The following is a 20,434-nucleotide window of genomic DNA, read 5'->3' on the forward strand; positions in this document are numbered from 1 at the left end:
AACTACGGGAGAAAGGAAACGACCTTTCCGTTTTCTCTTTATTTCCTCTCTCTCTCTCCTACAGATTCAAACAACAGCTTGGGGGAGCACGCAGGTCCCATGGTTCCTTTTTGTAGAAAACTTCACATAAAAAAAATAGATAACATTGCGATACAGACAAGACAAATCCATTTAACCAGCAAATTATAAATTTATCACTTTTATTCTCTTTAAAGCTTCCCCAAAGGTAAAAAAAAATACAAATATGTGACGAAAACGGGAGAGGGGAAGTCCTGGCTCCCATCCACTCGGGAAATTAATACAGTTTTCACAATATAATCACAATTCACATGGATTACTCTTTATAATTGTAATGACCCAATCATAATAACATATCAACCTTTCAAATAAACATATTTTTCAATAAATCAACTATTTCGATAATGTCAACAAACCTGGGTGCGTTCTCATTGGACAAACACTACACTTACCAGCGTAAACGAACGTTGGGTGCGTTTTCATAGGACAAACAAACCAACATTTAACATCCTCCCCACCATAGGAGTGTCTCAACACTCCTATCATCATCAGAGCCTTCCAAGGCTATCTTATTACCTTAATCTACAAGTCAAGTTTAATAGGAACCTTAATAGGTCTTCCCTTTCGGGACTTACCAACATTAGACACTAAGGGTGATTCTACAGGCTCCTGTCTAAGATCCTCAAGTCTCTCCTCCTGGGAATTACTACCCATTTCACCCTTCAAATCTGTTATTTCTAGATTATACAAATTTTGCACAGGTCTGGATATAAATCCACGCTTGGTTTTAACCTCAACACTTCTAACAACCCCATCCTTTCCAGGATACAACTTAGTAATAACTCCAAGAGGCCACCTTAACCTTGGCACCCGTTCATCCTTTACTAGTACAACAGAACCCTCTTTAAGGTTACAATTTGGCTTGAACCCCTTCACCATACAAGGCAGGTTTCTAAGATACTCAGTCTGCCATATTCTCCAAAATTTGTCTAACTGACCCAGACGCACAGCTTCTCTTACACACAAATCCTTTGAGGATACACCACAGTCTGGATCATCTACTAACTCTAACTGAAAACCTGCAGAACGGCCAATTAGGAAATGGGAAGGGGTAAGAGGATTTGCGATATCAGGTTCCTCACCTACAAATGTCAAGGGTCTAGAATTAATACAAGCTTCCACCTCATGAAGTGTAGTCTCTAATTCACTCTTGGACAAAGAATTAGTGCCCAATGTTTTCCTCAGTGCAACTTTCACAGATCTAATGAGGCGTTCCCACCAGCCTCCCCACCAAGGAGCATTAGGTACAATAAACTTCCATTGGGGCGTCAACGAGCCATAATGTTCTCTTAACAGGTTGGAGACACTCACAAAGGTTCTAGCATTGTCAGAGTAGAACACTGTTGGAACACCCCGTCTAGCTACAAACCGTCTAATGGCCAAATTACAATCAACAACCGAAAGAGACTCGGTGAGCTCTAAATGAACAGCTCGAATGACAGCACAGGTAAAAAGAAGTATATACAATTTCTTGGATGGAAAATCAATACAAAATAAAGGACCAGCAAAATCCAGACCTGTAACCGTGAATGGAGGAGCCGACTTAACTCTCAACTCGGGAAGTGGCCCCACAGGCTGGGAACAAGCAGAGGCATCACAACGCCGACAAGCCACACATTCTCGACAAACCTTCTTTGCAATCTGACGAAGGCGAATGATCCAGTAACTGTTTCGTAACGTGGATACAAGTGTAGCAACACCAGCATGCTTGAGCAACCTATGCTGGAAACGAACTAACAGTAAAGCAATGTGGGTACCAGGAATTATTATAGGGTGCTTACTCTCAAAACTCAAGTCTGCATTCTCTAAGCGCCCTTTTATTCTCAGTAGCCCATCCTCATCTAGGTAAGGATCAAGTTTAATCAAGGAAGAACCCCTTGGGAGGGGGAGAGATCTACTCAGAGCATTTACTTCCTTTGCAAAGGCCTCTCGTTGCACAAAGTACAGCAGTTGTACCTTAGCCTTCGTCAATTCTCCATAGGTTAAAGGTCCACTTAATTTGCGGGACGAAGGTCTGCAATTCCCAACAAATCTCAGTACCCAACCTACTACATTAAGGGCCTTTGTAAAGGAACTCCATCGGGTTAATTCAAATAAGGGCGGCTCATTTTCAACTGCAACACAAACTGTGTCAGTATCACATATCTCTTCTGAAGGAATGTCCGCCCCCCTGCCTTCCTGATGAGGGAGCGGGGAGGAACAGAGCCAAGGAGGACCCTTCAGCCAAATATCAGACTGCAAAAGCTGCTCAGCAAAAACACCTCGAGATACAAGATCCGCTGGGTTGTCCTTGCCTGGACAATGCTGCCAACATGAAGGAGGTGTCAAATGTTGAATCTCAACAACCCTGTTAGCCACAAAGGTTTTCCATCTATTGGGGTCCCCCTTTATCCAAGCTAGGGCTACTGTGGAATCCGTCCAACATTGAACAGAAACCTCTTTACCCAGCTGCAAGGCGGACGTCACAAACACAACGAGTCTAGCACATAACAGGGCTCCGAGTAATTCAAGCCTAGGAAGGGAAACCCTTTTTATAGGGGCTACCTTGCCTCTTGCAACAACCAGCGATACCTTGAATTTATCCCCCTCAGGCACTCTCACATAAACACAAGCACCATAACCCTTTTCTGAAGCATCACTAAATGCATGGAATTGAACATTAGGAATTTCCTTAAAGGGTGACTCAGAAAACAAGTACCGATCTACTCTAAATGACTCAAGCACAGAAAATCCTACAACCCATAATTTAACTCTGCCTTGCATAGCCTCGGGTAATAGCTCATCCCAATCTAAACCTAATCTCCAGATTTCTTGAAACAGTATTTTTGCATGCATAACAAACGGACATATGAGCCCCAAGGGATCAAAACACCGAGCTATGAGGCTTAGCACATTTCTTTTGGTACAAACAATATCTCCAAAGGGGTCCAGGTTCTCAACCTTAAAGGTAAAACAGTCAGGGGAGGATACCCAGTGGAGGCCTAGAACCTTGACACTCTCTTCACTAGAACCTTCAGTTATAGTTAAAGTCTTACAATTAGAAGTACACTTTGACAATGACATACCAGCCTCCTGCAGGATACCATAGGCTTCTTCAAATCTTAAACTTGCTTCCGCGGGACTATCAGCCCCAGATAGCCAATCATCTACATAAAGATTCTCATACAGTTCAGAAACCACCTCTGTGAGAGGGTATTTCTTTAAATGAAATTTTAAGGTGGCATTTAATAAAAATGGACTACTCTTATTACCAAAGGGCATTCTTATAAATCTGAAATGTTTAACATTGTTCCCCTCTTTCAACAAAAACCTATGAACATCACGGTCCTCCCTTCTTACCTTTATTTGAAGAAAAGCCTTTGTAATATCAGCTGTTAAGGCCACCCTCCACCTTCTAAATCTTAACAACACCTCAACTAAATCAGGGTTGAGTGAAGGACCACTTTCTAAACAATCATTCAGAGATACTCCATTACTGCCACGTGCAGATCCATCAAAAACAGGCCTCACCTTGGTGGTTAGGCTCCCTTCCCGTACCACAGGCCGATGAGGCAAATAAAATATAGGATACCCACCTTCCCGTTGATGGGAAGGAATTTCTTCAATAATACCCTCCTTTTCATACTCATTAAACACCTTAAAATACTTTTCCTGCAGACAGGGGTTTTTACCTAACCTATTATAGAGACCTTCCAATCTTCTCAAAGCATGATGTTCATTATTAATCAAATCCAATTTCATATTCTCAGATTTCCATGGTAGGGCCACTTCATAGCGACCATCTTTAAAACTTACCAAATTCTCAAATTGAACCAAGACTGGGTCAGGGTTCATCACCTCAGAATGTAGTTCGTTGGGTTTTATGCCAACAGACTCTAGATCCCAAAATTGACTCAAACTACACTCTTGTACATTCTCAATTGCTAACAATTGTACACTTACACCAATATTACCTTCAGACCTATTAAAGGATCCGGACAAAATCCAACCAAAAATTGTCTCCTGGGCCACAAGCCCTTCATTATACATAACCTGGTTGGGGATCATCATCTTCCAATATAAATCAAGGCCTATCAACATATCAATATGTAAATTTCGATGGGATCCATACTCATCGATCAACTTAAGGTGAGAAAAAGGTTCTAAACACTTAGGGTCCACTTTGGACCTAGATAACGGAGGACAAATTACATCAATTTCAGCAACCTTAAAACTATATTTGTGATCATTTGCCCCTACACTCATTATTTCATAAATACTACACAAATCTGCCTTAGAGGCTTTCCCTCCACCAAAGGCAGAAAATGATAAATACTCAGAAGTCAGCCACTTAGGCTTGACCCGTTTGACCAGTTCCCTTGAAATGTAAGACCGATCAGACCCTGTATCAAACATTACAGTAGCAAATGTGATACCCTGATGGCCTACTACCCTGACTTGGGCCGTCTGCAATACACAACACCTTGAATTAACCTTGTTTTTCACCTCACAAGGTGCTACCCCCACATGGGTCACAGAATTTGACCCCTCTTGCACTCCCTCTACTACAGGGTTATTTTCACTAGCTGTTACGGAGGGTTTCGTTTCAGATCTCCGACATACAAGGGAGTTGTGATTCCCAGTCTTGCACTTTGAACACTTAGCCCAACAGGCCTTGGCATAATGGCTTTTAGATAAACACTTAAAACACAAACGCCGATTACGCACGGCTTCTTCTCTTTCTGCAAGGGGGAGCTTAGTTATACCTAAACACCTTTCACTGGGATGCAGCTTTCCACAGAATGCGCAAAACGTCTTCGAACCACTTTCTTCTGATGAAGTTTGAAGGGCAGAGGCTGAACTGGGAGTGTGCTTTTTAGTCCGTCGTTCTACACTGGGTTCCTCGGATTTTCCAAGGCTTAGTCTCTTGATAGCCTCTGCCCTCTCTCTGCCTTCCACTTCTCGTTGCAAGAACTTCAGCAATCCGTCGAGATCTCCTCTTTTCCGTCCACTACGCGACCAGTCCAACCTTATGTCATGAGGTAACAGAGCAAGGATCATAGGCACCAAGATCCGCCCGTACTGTTCACCTCCAACTCCAAGGGCCTCCAAACTGCGCACATGGCCTACTAACTCATCCTGTAATTTCCGCAAAGAGGACGTGTGAATTTCAGTCCTTGCGCTCCTAGATGAGCTAAGTTGCATTAGGGCTTGAAGGTGAGCTGATATAATGTTTTCTGGATCGCCATACCTTTCTTCTAACAACTCACAGGCTATCTTGTAATTAGCTGTTGTTTGGGTGAGGCCCTGTAGTACACCCCTAGCCTCACCCTCTAAAACAGATTGAAGATACATAAATTTGGAAACAAGAGGCATAGGCTGATCGTCCACAAGTGCCATAAATTGGTCCCAAAATGGCCGCCACTCTGTTATTTTCCCGCCAAATTTCACTAGCTGGAGTTTAGGCAATTGCACACTAAAACCCTCATTACCGACTTCACTGCCTGAATTAATATCTTCACTGGACCTATTAGCAACCAAGTTTCTGTCCTTGCCCAGCCTCTCTAAGGTAGCTGCTGCTTCAGTACGGATTTTTCTTACCTCTTTCAGAAAATGGTGGTCTTCAAGTATTCTTCTCTGGAGCTCGTCAACATCCTCTATAGAATTCTGGTCTCGCTGAATTATTTCTTCCCAGTCGGCCTTCTTATTATCGTAGTCTTTTACGAGACTTGTAATTTCATGCCAGGTCGGATTACCGGCCATGGCTCTGGTCAAATCTTCTGAGGCACAACGCAGCCATATTGTTGCCTTCTCTCTCTGTAGCACTGCTCTCCTAAGTTGATTTATGTCGTTGGGGAATCCAGTAAATTCAGCCTCGCTCTCATCTGATTCCCGGGTCTGGGCACCATGTTGCATGTGGGCCATTAGCCCCTCAGTTTGAGGCATAGCCTCCTCAATTTTCTCGTAATACTCAAAATTAAACTACGGGAGAAAGGAAACGACCTTACCGTTTTCTCTTTATTTCCTCTCTCTCTCTCCTACAGATTCAAACAACAGCTTGGGGGAGCACGCAGGTCCCATGGTTCCTTTTTGTAGAAAACTTCACATAAAAAAAATAGATAACATTGCGATACAGACAAGACAAATCCATTTAACCAGCAAATTATAAATTTATCACTTTTATTCTCTTTAAAGCTTCCCCAAAGGTAAAAAAAAATACAAATATGTGACGAAAACGGGAGAGGGGAAGTCCTGGCTCCCATCCACTCGGGAAATTAATACAGTTTTCACAATATAATCACAATTCACATGGATTACTCTTTATAATTGTAATGACCCAATCATAATAACATATCAACCTTTCAAATAAACATATTTTTCAATAAATCAACTATTTCGATAATGTCAACAAACCTGGGTGCGTTCTCATTGGACAAACACTACACTTACCAGCATAAACGAACGTTGGGTGCGTTTTCATAGGACAAACAAACCAACATTTAACAGAGGTCATGGGAAGGAAAAGGTAGTCGATTGAGTGGTAGATCGAAAAGAGAGGGGCATATACTATCCTTTACCATGGAGAATGCGCACTTTAGGCAAGGTCCTTTAACTCCAACCCTAATCATAAAGCTACTGATAGGAGCTGCTAGTTAGTTAGAAGAAGCTACCTTCAATAGATCAATTATTGAACATTCAAGCATAGGGCAGTCCAAGAGATTATTAAATACATCAGTTCTTGAACGTGTATGCCTAGGGCAAGCCAGGAGAATAAATAAATCGACTAGTTATGCAGACATTTATAACAGGAGGAAAAGTTCCGCACGAGTCATCTAACCTATTTATTACTGTAGGTAGTTCTCGAGAAAGAAATCCAGCATCTACTGATAAAGCGTTGAATAATAAGGGAAGAATATCTCCCTAAAGATTTACCATTGTGTATTAACAATATGAAATTGCTCACCACTACCCAACCTTTATCCACATTACATAGGATAGTACCAACCTCTCACAAGCTATGTCCTCGCCTGATTTAATGGAGATTCCACTTGAAACCAAGTTACCAGATGCACCTGTATTGGGGAAGGTGCAAAATCCTGGTAACTCATCACCCATTTGTCGAAAAATAAATAAGATTTTTTGTCTGTTGATGTTTGATCACCCAGAGGACAATTTAAATACATCAGACATTCAAGTTAACAATTAGATCAAAAGTGAAAAAAGAAAATCACAAACACAAAATGCAATCTCTTAAGACCCTCTTTAATAAAACCACTGGGAAATAGTGTTAGATCAAAAATTGCTAGTCGGAAGACTTCAAACAAAGGGTCTTCCAAAAATAAACCATGGTATTTTCCTTCATTTTGTAATGGAATTTTCAGGGTTTAAGGTCCAAATATGATGAACTTGAACTCCCCATTCAAGACCATTCCCCCATAATTATATGTCTACAAGAGAGCAAACTTGATGATAATACTCCTTGTCCTCGCGAATATATAAGCAATAGGACACCATATGATTACCAACTAGGAAGCCATGGCGGAAGTCTCATATACGTTCGTCAAGATGTTCCCCAAAATATCTTTGTCCATTCGTACACCTCTGAGAATGATTGTACAGATTGATATAGGGGAAAAAATATACAGTTATTTATCTGTACTTACCTCCAAATGATAACATTTTGTATGATGATTTAGTAGAAGTGATTCAACTTTATATTAATTATACCTGTGTGATATAATGATAAATTTTTGTCATCCTTTCTTATCCAAGAGCACTTTTATGCTTACACAGCGGGAGGTGATTGAATAATGAAAATGTCAACAGGTTGCTCTTTTTGTTGGTTTTATACAATTTAATGATTTACTAAAGTATGTTAAAGTCATTGAATAATACTTCGCTTGCGTGGAATTATTTTGAACCTCGGTATAGTTATTGTTGTTTTGGGAATATGTCATTCTTGCCCTCAATGATATCCCCGTGGTTATAGCAGTGGTGGTGAGTAGGTTTCAAAGTATGACTGAATCCAGTATCGCTTCTCGGCCTTTTGGCTAAGATCAAAGTGTAGTATCTGTTCTTATCAGCTTAATATCTGATACGATCCCCATGTGGGATCTACGATATTAAACTGATTTTTGGGTCTTGGCGAAGTGCTAGGGGCTTGCTCCACCTTTGCCGCGGATCGGCCCGGTATTGCAGTACCTCCGGGATCGGTCCACTCCCCCAGGGGAGAAATAAATATCATCATAATTTAAACAAGTTAAAATGGCTATAGCTCTCTCTCTCTCTCTCTCTCTCTCTCTCTCAACGACAGATCGGCGTTAATGACATTAGATGTCAGGATGCCAGAAAACATCAAATCAATTTTAACGAGAGAATGCCTTGTCTAAGACATCGTGCTTCAACAAGAAATATTGCTTTCATGTTGAAGCATTTTGACGGGCAAGAGAGCTCACGAACGTAGCGAAATTGATCCCCCAGTTTGAATCTAAATTTTCTCTCTCTCTCTCTCTCTCTCTCTCTCTCTCTCTCTCTCTCTCTCTCTCTCTCTCTCTCTCTCTCTCTCTCTCTCATCTTATTCTTTCTCTTAATATTACTTCGACCTTCTTGTAATTTTATAAACTTTCTTTCGTGTTGCTGTCCCAACTCTATGAGAAAAACTTCGGTGCTACTATAGCGTGAGGTCTACCACACTATAGCGTGAGGTCTACCTCCCGTTAGCACTATAGCCTGAGGTCTACCTTTGAATTATTCGTCCCTCATAGATAAAACACATTTCATACATTTGTTTAAGCAATAAACACTCAATTTAAACATATTTTAGAAATGTCTTAAAATGATAATTGGAATTTTAATTACATTGAAAAACAAAATTAATGAAGGTAAAAATAAACGTTATCATATATTTCCATATTTATTCTAGCGATACAAAACAATAAACACTTAATTGAAACATATCTTAGAAATGACTTAAATAGATAATTGGATTTCTAATTACATTAAAAAAAAAAGAATAAAGGTAAAAATAAACATGTTATCGGTCTACTGCTAAATTATTCGTCCCTCATAGATAAAACACATTTCATACATTTGTTTAAGCAATAACCACTTAATTTAAACATATCTTAGAAATGACTTAAATAGATAATTGGATTTCTAATTACATTAAAAAAAGGAATAAAGGTAAAAATAAACATGTTATCATATATTTCCATACATTTATCCTAGCGGTACACACTTCGTACATCTTCTAAGAAAGACACAAATAGATCATTGAAATTTTTTCTCATCACCTTCCAGCAAAAATAATCAAGATGACACTGGAACAGCTGACGACCAACACCTCGCATTAATCTCTTCAGAATCATCGTTTTAGCGTCCAACCACGATCGCTCAATTGCCTGTGTGTGTGCTCCTGTCGCTGGATCCACATAATATTGCTGGTGGTTCACTGTAGAATGCTGGTACCCCATGGCATTTAGGTTGCGGAAGGTCCAAGCTTGTCGCGTGGTAGACCTCACCCTCCGCCTGGGTAGGCGACATATGGCGGTAGACCTCACGCTATAGTAGCACCAAAACTTCTCTTATTATATATATATATATATATATATATATATATATATATATATATATATATATATATTTATAAATTTCACGGTATGGATAGGGAAAGAGTAGTTCAAAATGTCCTTTTTTTATTATTCCCAACGTTTCGTGATTCTTAATCACGAAACGTTCGGAATAATAAAAAAGGACATTTTGAACTACTCTTTCCCTATCCATACCATGAAATTTGTGTTCATTACTGGCTGTTGCTGCCTTAACCGAATATATATATATATATATATATATATATATATATATATATATATATATATATATATATATATATATATATGTGTGTGTGTGTGTGTGTGTGTGTGTGTGTGTGTATATCTTTTAATGGTGTAGATGTTTCAACATCCTTTATTGCCGCTGGCGTGGATGTTTATACATCCGTTATTGCTGCCTTCTTCCATGAATGGGAGGAGGTGTCATGGTTGTGGGGTATTCACATTCAAAGCTATATGTGAGAGTATTGAATGAACTCAGCCATCCCGAAGATGGTTTTGACCTTTCTGGCTGAACTGTTTTCTAAGTGTTGGGTCTTTGGAATCCAGAGGGATCCAATGATGCCGGAAGATCATCATTACAGATGATGGGGAGGATGATTCCATAGTTTCTTGGTCTTAGTCCTAACAGGCGGGTTCAGCTTACACCTGTGCCTCTATATCAGATTTGGTGCTATCCTTCATGTAGGGTATGGAGTAGACAATATGGGAAGTAGACTCTCTTTGTGCAAATAGTGGAGAGTGCCAATTTCCTTTCTGACATGTGATGCCTTAGTATTCTTGAGCAGGTAAATCAAGCTCCTCACCATCACAATCCTAACCCTGTCTTATGTAATCTTCAAGCAATGGGCCCCAATCCCTGGATACGCTGACTTTCCCCTGGCACTGTCGACAACCTCTGGCAATTCACTTGAGGAAAATTCTGTTGACGACTTAGGAAGTAAAAAGTACCATTCTTTGAATATTCGAAAATAAGGGTAATTTGGGCAACACAGGAAAATTGAAAATCGTGCATGTAACCCAAGTTCCATTAGAAGCCAATTATGATGTGCTATGTTATACATAAGATATTTGAATGCAACGGATTAATAAAAGAAATTAGAACAAAACTTCAAGATAATAAAAGGGATGCTTGGTTATCATTTAATAATCATGATGAAACATTCATTGCAAGCTGTAACATTATGAATATTAAAGTAGGTAATATGAATATTAAGGGTGCTTTGTGTGATGCGTTACCTAAAGACCTGGATGTGTTCAGACCAACAGACTTGATTGATAACGATGCAGAGATAGTTATACCATCCCAAAGAAAGCCAAAACCACCATTCTGGCTGTGTACTCAATTAACAGGTTTTACAGATAATTATTTTAAGTTCTGTAAATTTCTTCAGAGGAAGGTAGGAACGATCGCACCTAGAGATGTATCTCGATTTTGGAAGAAAAGTTACTTGATAAATGCTAAGCCATACACACAGTCTGTTATATTATCAAATTTAAAGACAGACAATGATGATATAAAATTGGACATCAAACCCCATCTAAGCTTTAGCTATGGAAGAGGAGTGGTTTTCAATAGAGACCTATATGCAGTTACAGAAGAGGAGATATTCGATATGTATTCATGAACGGTACGGAAAGTACATAAAGTACCTGGAACATCAATGATTAACCTTACTTTCCAGAATACTGATGTACCTTTCCACATTAATCTGTTCTCCTTACTTGCCTCCAAATTACAACATCTCATATGATAATATAGTAGAGGTGATTAAACAACTCCCACAATCTTTTCTCTTACTAGGAGATCTTATTAGTAGACATACTTAATGGGGTGATGTTTTGTGAAACACAAGGGGTAATATTATATCATCAATTTTGGAGAATGAAGATGTAGGACTCCTTAATACAGGAGAGCCCCCACACTTTCATGTTCAGATCAGTTGAAAGCTCTAACTGTCTTCTCGATTTCAATTGGAGAACATTAGATGATTGGCGTACTAGTGATCATGCACCAATCATTATAAACACCAACAATGGTCCACCTTTACAGAGATCGCCAGGATGGAATCTTGATAAAGCGGACTGGGATAGGTTTCAGGAGCTAAGTGAAATTGAAGGAAGGAAATGCAAAACAGTTTGAAAGTGCTGATGATGCCATAGACTTACTTATTGGAACTCTTCACGCAGCAGGAGTCAATTCCATTCCCAAAACAACAGGGATATTCAAACAACGACCAATCCCCTGGTGGTCATCAGAACTAACTGCCCTGCAAAGAGCCACAAGAAAGTCTTCAACTCGATTGCGCAGGCGCTGTACTGAGGGGAATTTAGTCATATACGAGAAATGTATAGCACAGTTTCGTCATGCCATGAAAGAAGCTAGGCGCCATTCTTGGGTGTCATTTGTCTCCTCCATTAACAGTTGAACACCAACATCATCTGTGTGGAGGAAAGTGAAAAAGATAGCAGTCAAATTCACCCCAAACCCAACACCAGTGTTAAGGGTAAATGGTTAGTATATGACTGGAGCAATGGAAGTTAGCAATGCCCTGGCTGACCATTTTTTCAAGTGTAGCATGCAAGTGTGAAGCAGCTCCTGGTCACCAGTATAGGAGCATTGAAGAAAAAGTTTTAAATTTTGCAACAATAAGGAAGTCATACAATTCTCCTCTTACTTGAAGAGAATTCAATTCTGCACTCGCTACGTGTAACGATACAGCCGCTGGATCCATGGAATTCCATATGCAATGATTAAACAAGTACCTTTAAATACAAAGTTATTTATTTTAAGCATTATTAATAGAATATGGCATGATCATAGTCATCCAAGTGTTTGAGTACTAGCCATTATTATAGCCTTTTTGAAACCTGGTAAGGTCAAGTTTTAAGCAGAAAATTATAGGCCAATTGCATTGACATCTTGTTTATGTAAACTCATGGAGAAGAATGTCAATATAAGACTGCTTTGGTTCCTTGAAAGAAGGGTATTTTATCACCCATTTCAATGTGGATTCAGAACGACTGATGTGTTGATACGACTTGAGTCCTCTATTTGTGAAGCCTATGCTTCCAAACAGCACCATGTGACAGTCTTTTTTGACCTTGAAGAGGCATATGATACCACATGGAGATATGATATACCTAAAAGAATTCATGAGATTGGATTAAAAGGAGAGCTTCCACTATTTATTCAGTCATTTGTTTCACATAGAGTTTTTCAAGTAAGAGTTGGGGAAACTCTATCAGGGAGTAAATGCCAGGAAGGAGGAGTTCCTCAGGGTAGTGAACTGAGTGTAACTATGTTTGCACTAGCAATGGATGGGATATCCTCAGTCATTCCCCGGATGTTCTCTCAACATTATTGGTGGATGATCTCTCCATATAATTTGCTGGAGCTAGATTGGCAATGGTTGAGAGAAAAATACAACTCTCAATTTACAAAATTATCCAGTGGGCCGATATGAATGGATTTAAGTTCACGACAAATAAAACTGATATTATCCTTTTCTGTCGTATCCGGGGAGTACATTCAGACCCGGATATATACATTAAAGGTCAACGGATCCCATGTGTAAGTAAAGCTAATTTTTTATGTTTGATATCTGATTGTAGGCTTACATGGGTTTCTCACATAAAAGCATTAAAAACTAAATGTCTTGAGGCTCTGAATCTTTTAAAAGTATTGTCCCATACATCATGGGAGGCAGACCCAATACTATTTTAAATTTATACAAGGCCTTGATTTTTTCCAAAATTAGTTATGGGTGTGAAATATACTTCTCAGCCACCCCAAGCCAGTTAAAAATATTAGATTCAGTACATCATTCTGGTATTAGATTGTCCACAGGAGCGTTTAGGTCCACATGAGCGTTTAGAACCTCACCCATCCCAAGTCTCCTTGTTGATGCTGGAGAGTTGCCTCTGGACCTTTACCGAATGTCCTCTATTATTCAGTATTGGTTTAGATTGCAAAGACTCCCTAATTTTTTAGCCTTTCAGACTGCAAGCCTTGTAAGACACTTAACATACTTTGAGTTTCACCCGAAATCTCCTCAACCTTATGGCTTTCGGGTGAAACAATTATTAAACAGTCTTGATATGATTAGAATTAAGGTGCTTCCATGTAAGGTGTCATCAATGCCTTCGTGGAAATTACCAGAGGTATCATTTTGTAAATACTTTATTGGAGTTAAGAAGAATATGACTGACTTAGAATCCAGGTCTCTTTTTATGGAGCATGTTGCAGAACATAAGAGATCGACTTTTATATATGCTGATGGCTTCAAATCTGATGCTGGCGTTGGCTTTGGAGTACATAGTAATGGTTTTAATTGTAGAGGTGTACTTCCTCTAACAGCTTCCATATTTACTTACGAACTGTATGGCATACTATTGAGAAAATAGCGTTGGAAAAGGAGGATAATTTTACAATTTTTAGTGATGCAAGGAGTGTTCTTCAAGCTTTAGAAGTTTTTAATTCTAGTAACCCTCTAGTTTTAAAGATTTTAGAATGGCTTTTTATTATTGGGCGGAGAGGTATAATGGTTCGATTTTGTTGGGTTCCAGCACATGTAGGTGTCTGGAAGTAAGAAGGCAGATTTACTGGCGAAGAATGCGGCATCCAAGTTGCTACCAAGAAGGTATCCTATTCCTTGTAATGATTTCCTACCTAACATCAAGAAATTGTTTTGTAATAAATGGTAACAGCACTGGGATAGTCTAGATGGCAATAAAATGAGAGAAGTAACAAATATCATATCTCCTTGGAGGTGTAACATGATGCCCCGAAAATGGGAGACGACTCTTTGTCGTATCCATATTGGTCACACTCGGTTGACACAGGAGTTTCTGCTGAAGGGTCAACACCAACTGTATTGCAACGACTTTTTAGTACCTTTAACAGTGAGGCATTTGTTGACCGAATACCCTAATCATATTAACTTTAGAAATAGATATCTGTTTGAGGCTCGAGTTGAGGATGGCAGGTTCATCCTTGCCAAGATTTTTGGTCATGATGTGTCCTACTATGCGAGCCGCATTTTTAGATTTATTTCAGAAGCAGGTCTTCTAAAAGCTATTCAACTTCTATAAAGACATTCAACTTATATGGTTTTAATTGAATATTCCTTTAATTTTTATATATAAATGATATCGGCGTCAATGACCTTAGATGTCAGAATTCCAGAAAATCTTGAATCAGTCAATCAATTAATCCTCCACATAGCAGCAGCAAAATGGTAGATCACCAGTCATCAAGGATGTTGTCCATCAGACGCTGGAAGGAAGCCCCCGCGTCTCTGAGGCCGAAGGTGGAGAAGGAGAATGTGTACGTCCTGAAGGGAGTGATGATTGCCGTATTTGTGATGTCGCCCGTGTGGACGGGTACCTGGAAGTACGACTTGAGGTAGTCCATCTTTATAAACATTTTCGCCCTGTGCAGGATGCTGGTGAGGTCTTGCATTTTTGGCAGGGGTTAGTGATCAGGTTGAAGCGGTGATAGTCCCTGCAAGGTCTCCAGGTTCTATCGGGTTTCTTTACCATATGGAGGGTCGAATCCCATGGGCTTGCCGCCTTCTTGTAGATCCCCATCTGCTCCATGTCGGCGAAAACGTTGTTGGCATCACGGAGAAACTTGGCATGTGTGGGGTGACCCGTTGTCAAAATATGATGATATACACCATGTTTGGATGGCGAACCAGCCAACTGGCGAAGTTCCGGCTTGAATACGTTGGGAACTCTTGCAGGAGGTTGGCGTGGCGATGAGGGGTAAGGGAGCACACGGTGGGTATGCCTGAGAGGTTGAGAACAGCATGTTCCCGTGTCGCGAAGGCGCTTCCGGGCGTCATCCATCAGCAGTCCGTGGTGGGCCAAAGGAAAATCTGCCTGGATCAGCTGATCTCTTTCTGTCGTTCATCTGCGTCGACTTCCGATAGCATCAGGAGGCCCACCAGTTTGTGCCAGGCTTCCACGGGTGATTTGTCCCCCAGAGGTTGGTTTATCAGGTCCAGGACTCGTGGGGCCTCATTGGAATGGAGAGGGATTATGTGGAGATTAGTTTCTTTTGTAGGGCGTCATAGTCCATCCGAGCTGACCGTGTGTCTAGCCAGGAGGAGATCCAGTCGAACACGTCCTCGGGTAAAGATGATAGGACGATGTCGGCTTTGGCTCCTCTGTCCATCATTAGTGCCTCCCTGAATAGTACACCTCTCGAGATTGTTCTGCAAAAAACTCTCTAAATTCAAGAGAGTGTCCTGAATATAGTTTGTAACAAACTGTAATTGATAACAGGGACCTTTATGACACATGCAAAGAAGAAATATTCGACATCTGCCCTAAAGATTCACTTTTGTTAATATCCACTGACCCTTGTGAAGGATGATGCACCGAGAAAGCTCTTTTACGGGCTGCTAAATACGAAAGAGGTCTATGAGCGTGTATCTGTTCAATCTAAACACTAAAAGATGGTAGAATTTTAATGAAAATACATAAAAAGCTTTTTAAAGAATGGAAAGAATACTTACATTAACAAATACCATTCACATATTGTACATAGATTTTTAAACGACGAGCAAGTAGTTATTTTTTTCAGAGCTGAGTAACTCCTTTTCCATTATGCCATGGAAGTTGGAACCCAACATGAAAAGAGTTACAAGCAAAGCAAATCATAGTTTATTAGAATATAAGCACGAGAGAGAGAGAGAGAGAGAGAGAGAGAGAGAGAGAGAGAGAGAGAGAGAGAGAGAGAGTTTATTAGAATATAAGCACGAAAGAGAGAGAGAGAGATTTGCCCCCTTTAACTTGTTTGAATTATGATGGATTTTTATGTCTCCCCTGGGGGAGTGGACCGATCCCGGAGGTACTGCAATACCGGGCCGATCCGTGGCAAAGGTGGAGCAAGCCCCTAGCACTTCGCCAAGACCCAAAAATCAGTTTAATATCGTAGATCCCACATGGGGATCGTATCAGATATTAAGCTGATAAGAACAGATACTACACTTTGATCTTAGCCAAAAGGCCGAGAAGCGATACCATTTCTGTCCAGCTCTTGAACCGTACAAACTGGAACTGCTACAACCCTCTGCCACCAAGTGAGAGCAAAAAAGGCATAACTTCTCGACTTACTGTATTCCTTATGCTCGACATCTTACTCCAAAAGTACTGTAAATATTACTGCTGTCCTGATTTTGTCAAATAAAACACAATTCTTAAACAAAAAGAACTACAGCTTATAACCTGAGACCTAATTTTATCATGATATTCAATATATGCCATCTTTATGTGGAGTTTCAACTAAACCATAAACAATTCACTAAGAAAACACTATGCCTGAAATATATACCTTGACAAAACAGTTTAAAAAAAAAAAAAATTCTACGGGCCAACCAAGGGAAAGGCCCGTGCCAACAACAAGTGTTGGCTTTAATACCCCAACAACAAGAAGTTTAAAAAAAGGATACGTATAACAAATTATAAATCTATTTGCTTTAATACAACAGATGAAAAATGTAAATTTGATCTATCAGCTTTCAACAAATGTGCATGCATACAGCCAATTCATTCTCCAAACAATCAACCATCAAACTACAATCTTAGTATTGGAGCCTTTGTAGTTTGTTGGGACAGGCCTGGAACCACCAGAAAATCGAGTAAGAAATGTCCAAAATCGGCTCTTTCTCAAGGGAATGATCACTAGTTTTGTAAATGCTTGTCCCAACAAACTACAAACTATAGTGCTCCCAAACGAAAGTGGCAGTCGAATGACAGTTCTTCTTAATATTTCGTATAGATTTAAAATAATTTCGTACCTTCACGACCTCTCGGTGAGGACACAAGAAAACAATTTGCCCAGGTTGACAATTGCGGATTAACTGATTTAGCGTGTCGGACTAATCCCGTTCTTCTCTGAGAATGGGTGACCTCTAAATCTTAATCTTTTGATTCTTTCTGTGTTTTTTTCTACCTACAGAGTTTTTGTTTGTAATCCTTTGAAACATATACACACACTCATATATATATATATATATATATATATATATATATATATATATATATATATATATATATATATATATATATATGTATGTATGTCTATATATACACACATACATATATATATATATATATATATATATATATATATATATATATGTATGTATATATATACATATTTATTTATTTATCTAGTCTTTCTATTAAGAATTGTCGAAGTCTTTAAGGTCTCATTCAGTATTTATCGATTATCTTAACTTTGTTACATTTGCAATTTCAAAATATACTAAACAGTTATTTCAATGCTTTATGAATTTTCATATTTAACATTTTCGTATTTACAAGCCATATCAAAAAATGGTAATAATATTCAAAATATCAACAAAAGTTCTTTATTACTTAGGGAAAATAAAGTCAGTATATACTCAAAATTGAATTTATACAATTGTACAAAAAAAAAAAAACTACGACTACTGTTCATATTTATATTTCCTCCTCCTCCTCCTCCTCCTCATCATCATCTGACGAAGCTACATTGATTATGAAAGACTCCAATAAATGCTCTGCAGCATGGTCTTCTCCTGAATCTTCTATTTGTAGCTTCTCTGCGTGTCTTTTAGCATTTTCCAAGTTTTCTTTTGTCACTTCCAAGCTTTAGGATTTTCGAAGGTCATCAGTGCTAAGTGAAACGTGAGTAAAAGACACAACGTAATGAATGAATTGAATATAAGATTTGATTGTACGTGTATAGAAGATATATCTATATCTATATCTATCTATTTATTATATATATATATATATATATATATATATATATATATATATATATATATATATATATATATATATATATATATATATATATATATATATATATATATATATATATGTATATATATATATATATATATATATATATATATATATATATATATATATATATATATATATAATGACACGTGCATCTTGTTTTTAAATGCATTAGAGACTTTTGATTTATTCCAATTTCTTTTCCATTGGCCACCTGGGAATAATAGCCGAAAAGGGAGCTATATCTGGGATAATGACCGACGGAACTGCCTACCTTTAAGACCTTAATCCATTCTCTGCTTTAGGGCTTCTCCAGGTAAAATGACCGAAATATTTAGGATTCAATGCGAAAAAATAAGCTCTCAGCTGCCACTTTCGTTTGCGAGCACTATAGGACAGGGTCGTGATCGCCAGAAAAGAGACTAAAAATCATCACTTATCGAATTTTTCACAGGAAGTTTAACAGAATGAAATAATGAATTCACTAAATTTGTGAATGCTTCCTAATGACCTAACGGGCGACCCCCCAAACACTGTCGCTATCATACAAACACCACAAACCAACCTAACCTAACCTAGTAGTTCCCAGGTTACAACCCCTAGACGGGGACAAGTCCCCGGACCCCCTTCGTAAGTCTCTCTCCTACACAAAAAAAGCTATGGGCAGCACTCTAAATTGTATCTTAAAAATAATAAGATAACTTCATATTATGGTATATCAGATCACAGTACAGAACATCTTCCCCATAAGGCTAGTAATGAGAAAGATATCGCCTGTCCCAACAAACTACATTCTACCCTCAGTATTTGTAAATCCCGGTACAGATAAGTGTTTAGCAACGAACTATTGACCAATTGCATTATCATCTTGTTAACATGTCATGGAGAAGATGGTCAATGCAAAACAGGTGTGCTACCTGGAGAAGAAAGTTATTTTATCACCAAGCTATTCGTTTGTTCGTTCAGATTGCCCAGCGTTTACAGCCGAGCAGGGGATCTTGTCACAAGGCACTAGCCCCTAAGAGTGCACACAATTTGTGCTCTTAGTTCAAGCAGCTGCTCCTCACCAGGAGCATAGCTGCAGGAGTAGGACTATAGCGGCGTAGCCATCCAAGGCCCGGAACATAGGCGCAGTTGCGTAGCCTAAGAGCGTGGCTGCCCAGTCAAAAAGACAAAAAAAAAAAAAAAAAAAAAACAATAAATGAAACCAAAAGGAAAAGCTTTAGGAGTAGGTAAAAGTTTTATAGCAGGAAGTCCCAGTAAAGAAGAAGAGACTGGGAGTGGAGAGAAGTATTTTTAGTAGGAGAGAACTGAAGTAGTTCAAAGCAAAATATATTATCCCTGCTCTAGGGGAAGGGCAGCAAAGGGGGAAAAAAAGAGACTTAAGGTTAATAGAGGGAATGTTTAATAAGGCACATATTTTATAAACGAGGCAGATGACTAGGGGAACAAGTTTATCTAGGGGCAAAGATTCTGCTTGTAGAGCAACTGAACTGGAGGATAGAGAAGAATTATGAATGGGAGGAATTGGAGGACTTTGAATGGTTGGGTAAAGGGAAGGATTCGAGGAAGGTAAGGGTTATGGGGTGGTGGAGATGAGAGGATCAGGAGAAGGAACAGGAACATGAGCAACAAGATTTTTAGAGGAAGCAGGAATAGGGATGGGAGGATTTGCAGACGAGTCAGGAACAAGATTGGTGGTAGGCAGGCGATGGTTCCTTAGACGAGGGTCTCTGTAGCGGGGGTGGTGGTGCATTGGTAATAGTTGATGTGGTGGTAGGTGATGCCCCTAAACTTTCCAGAAACTCAGGACATTTCTTGTTCCAAGCATGATGGGGAAAGGGCTGAGTTGGGGCACTTCAGGAAGGTCTTTCTCCCTCCCTTGTGTACATCTGTTCATATCTGTGTGGTGTGCTGCTGGCTACACACACCACAGATTGCTTGGCTCCTGCAGTCTTCTTTAT

General features: G+C 39.3%; 1 protein-coding gene and 2 non-coding genes across 3 annotated transcripts in view; 2 read left to right on the forward strand and 1 right to left on the reverse strand.

Moving 5' to 3' along the window:
- Positions 1-20,434, forward strand: part of LOC137623343 (uncharacterized) — a 1,305,328-nt gene that overhangs the window by 204,683 nt on the left and 1,080,211 nt on the right.
- Positions 8,089-8,281, forward strand: LOC137623905 (U2 spliceosomal RNA). The gene has a single exon (XR_011040667.1). It is a non-coding gene; the product is annotated as a U2 spliceosomal RNA (small nuclear RNA).
- Positions 16,506-16,698, reverse strand: LOC137623903 (U2 spliceosomal RNA). The gene has a single exon (XR_011040665.1). It is a non-coding gene; the product is annotated as a U2 spliceosomal RNA (small nuclear RNA).

This window comes from Palaemon carinicauda, chromosome 30 (assembly GCF_036898095.1).
Source record: "Palaemon carinicauda isolate YSFRI2023 chromosome 30, ASM3689809v2, whole genome shotgun sequence".
Classification (NCBI taxonomy): Eukaryota; Metazoa; Arthropoda; class Malacostraca; order Decapoda; family Palaemonidae; genus Palaemon; species Palaemon carinicauda.